This window comes from Halyomorpha halys, unplaced genomic scaffold (genome assembly GCF_000696795.3).
Source record: "Halyomorpha halys isolate HHAL.00 unplaced genomic scaffold, Hhal_1.1 Scaffold330.1, whole genome shotgun sequence".
In the NCBI taxonomy this organism is placed as follows: domain Eukaryota; kingdom Metazoa; phylum Arthropoda; class Insecta; order Hemiptera; family Pentatomidae; genus Halyomorpha; species Halyomorpha halys.
The window spans coordinates 63,213-67,007 of record NW_027111120.1 but is presented as its reverse complement, the minus strand read 5'-3'; positions in this window follow the sequence as shown (position 1 = coordinate 67,007).

Sequence of the window (3,795 nt, the reverse complement as noted above, 5' to 3'; positions counted from 1 at the left end):
CATACTTCTTTGCGTTATATAACTTCATTTTTATTTTATTTCCTTAATTATGTTATTTAATCAACTAATTCAATTACCTATGTATACATTTTATTTTATACTTCTCTCATCACTTCCTTTTATTAATTTCATTCTATAAAATTATTCACTTTATATCATTCTGTTTATATTTTATTTTTTATTTTCTATACTCATTGGTTGTTATCTTGTTCTGTTCTTAGCCCTGATGAATGCAAGAAACTCTAGCTGAAACGATGGGACAATTAAATAAGTTACATCAACTTCTTTGTGTTTCATTTTGACCGCACCCCCAACCATCTTCTCCTTGCACAAGTCATCCACGGTCAACTATCTCTCATAATTAGAAAAAACAATAGTTATAAACTGTACTAATTGACAAACAAATTTTTTTTCCTTTTAAAATATACAGGCGAATCATAATATAATTTTAATTGTAAGGATACTCATGCAGGTAACTAAACAGGTTTTCAAAATATTAAAACAAAACGTATTAATCACTTAGTCATTAACCTCAATTCCGATGATGAACACTTCATTTGTTGTACTATTGTATTTTTCAACAATGTATAACATTGTTGAAAAATACAATAAATTTTGCAGTTATTAAACTATGTAAATACTCAAGTAGTTGACTGTTTTACTAATTGATTTTAAGATAAAAAAATATATTTTTTAAAAGCTTCCCTATTAATAAAAACCCACCGTACTTTTTTTTTCATTTTTTCCTCATGGTTATATTTAAACAACCATATGGTGACCGATACACAAAAGCTGAAATAACTCCATTCGAATGCTCGTGGCATTGTTCCCAGATAAACGAATTTAAAATTTGTCTTGAAGAAAATAAAATTTATAAAGCGTGTTTATCAGAAATACAATTTTCTGAGAACCTCAAATATAATATTCATTCCAGGTAATGAAAAATTCTAAATGACAGGAATGTGGCTGTATTTATTTAAAAAATACAGAATACGATATCGTTAATATACAAATATAACAAGCCCAGAAGTATAAAGTTCGATACGCTTCGAATCAACTCCCCCATTTTCTTTTCAGTACATTTACCACCAACAAAGGAGATATAAGAAGCAGATATCTGAGGTCTTATTTTACCCAATCATCATTCTCTTGTGATAGGAGAACAGAATAGGTAATATTTATATTGAGGTGCCGCATGTCAAATCCCAAAGCTGACGTCTTGCTAAATATAGTAAGGAATAATATCCAGGTACCACGTGTCTCATTTGAACTGACATTATTCAGATAAAATACTCATGGTATTCGGAATAAAATATTGATTCTATAACAATTTAGTATTTGATATTGCAGAATGTAAATTTTTTTTATATTTCTGGCATACTTTCGCAAAGAAAAATGTTAAAACTTTTCTACGAAAAATAATGTACTGAAAACCTCATTTATAAAATTAGTACTGGAAAGTATTGCCCCAGAAATTTCAGCGCTGAAAATGGAAAAGAAAAATTTCTAATTAGAGTGGCAAGTGAACGTCATGTGATGCACTAGATTTGTTGTTCCAAATCAGAGTAAATAAAGTGTAAGTCTTACAAGTCACTGAAACCATAGACACCTTAAATAAATAATTATTACTAAATTGTGGCAACAATCCAATGATTTATTTTTTCATTTAAAATAGTTCAAATTAAGCTGTTTAGATGTGCTGTAGTAGCTAAAGACATTTTTTATACACTATCGAAGTAGTGGTACCGATAGTGCCTATTGTCATTTATGGGTTAAGTGAAGGGTTGCAAGTAAAAAAAATATACGGTTCTAGCTCTATCAGATTTTCAACAAGCCTTCGATAAAGCCTGACTCTTAGAGCCTTTCTATAAGCTTAAACAAATAGGCGTACGTTCGATATTCTTGAATCTTTCCTGCAAGATAGATAACCCATTCTCAGCTAAGATAAATAACTGCTAGACTTAACCAAACTGGTACTTATGAAGGCTCGGTTTTGTTTACACTCTTTTTTTTAATTTTTATGTTTATAATGCTTCAATTGCAATGTTTGCTGATGGTACAGCTACATTCACAGAAGTCTCAGATATAATTACGGTCAGAAATAAACAGCAGATCTCCCTTGACTCCAAATCTATTTTATTAAATGGAAGTTCAGTTTTAACAAGCCAAATAACGTAGCCGAAATATTGACGCTCACATATTCCAAGAATCTTACCTCCTTCCTCCACCCCCTCCCCCCCCCTCCGACTACTTATCAATAACTGCCCTATGAGATCCCCTGACGGAGTCCATTAAATCTCTAGATTTCAATTCCGAGTCCAATATGTGGGAAAAGGAGCAGGTTGATTGAAGTCTAAAAATAGTTTCAGGAGTAAAAATATTACATATTTTAAAAGCATGGACAAATCCCTTAAAGGGGAGATCTGAAACAGAATGAATAAGATTAAGTAGATAATGTGAGAGTTTTTGCGAAATAAAAAAAAACAGAAAACAATAGTTCATAATATGTTGAACCCTTAAAGGCAGATTAAATAATAAAAGCAAATTAATCATGAGCGAAGTTGTAATAAGATTTATTTTATAGTTTTATCAAAGTTTGAAACACTGCTTTATCCTCATGCTAAATTTCGGAATTACGTCACTGGGATCCTCAAAAGCAGAACAAAGGTATACTAAAAACTTGAATTATGAATTCAAAAGGAGGGGGGAAAGTACCCATAGGGAAGACGTTTAAAGCCAAATGGGAGATTGTAAATAATACAATAAAATCACTTCATCACTAATGTAGGCTAAGTTTTAAGTGAATTTATAATATCAACAAATGTTTACATATAATAATCATTTTTGAGGAAATTATTCGATAAGATTTGAGTATTGGCATTCACTGGTATAGATAAGACAAATGCTAGATGTAGAAAATTTTAAGCCATCCCAAGCCTTAAGAGAAAACACTCAAAGGAAATGTTTAAGTATGACAAACAGAAAGCCGAGCTCAAAAATATTTTTTCTACTGCCCAAAACGGACATCAAATGTTCTAAAAACATTTTATGTTGTGCTGATACAAAATATTATTCTCAAATACTTACAAGAAATATAATTCTAGTTCAAATAAACAATAGTTATTTACTGTCCCTCCATTTGTACCAAATTGGCATAGATCGCGTCACACATAAGTCAATTACCTGAATTTGAATGAGTGAAATTGATTTTTTAAGTCACAATTACAATTTTAAATTACGCAAGAAAAGTAGCAGACTAAAAACACTATAGTTTCCTCAAAAAACGGTCACTACATTGACAAGAAATCTGCAAGTCACAGTTCCCTACTTGTTGCCGATTCACCATCTATATTCATTTCGGTTTGCCATCTAGACCCAGTAAGGGCCCCAGACATTTATTTTGCACCCCCGGTCGATATCATCATAAACACCCTCATCTGCTCCCCCCCCCTTCCTTTATACCCTCTCAAAATAATAATTTTTTTTTTACATAATTCATTCTTGTGTCTCTAATTCAGTTACTTATTACTTATTAATATAAAATTAATTTATTTCATAGGCTTAGTAGATTTTTATTATTTCTAACAAGTAGCGGACGCCCATCCATTCTGAGAGAACTAAAATAAAATAGTACTTTATTTTTTTTTTTTTTTAAGGATTTCTAATACAGTTTTCTGTCATTCCTAATGAAGTAAGAAGTCAATCTCTGAAGTAACTAGAAACAGAGAAATTTTAATTTTAAAAAACGAGAGATAGCCCGACTTATCTGTTAAACACTGATATGTAAGGGAATAG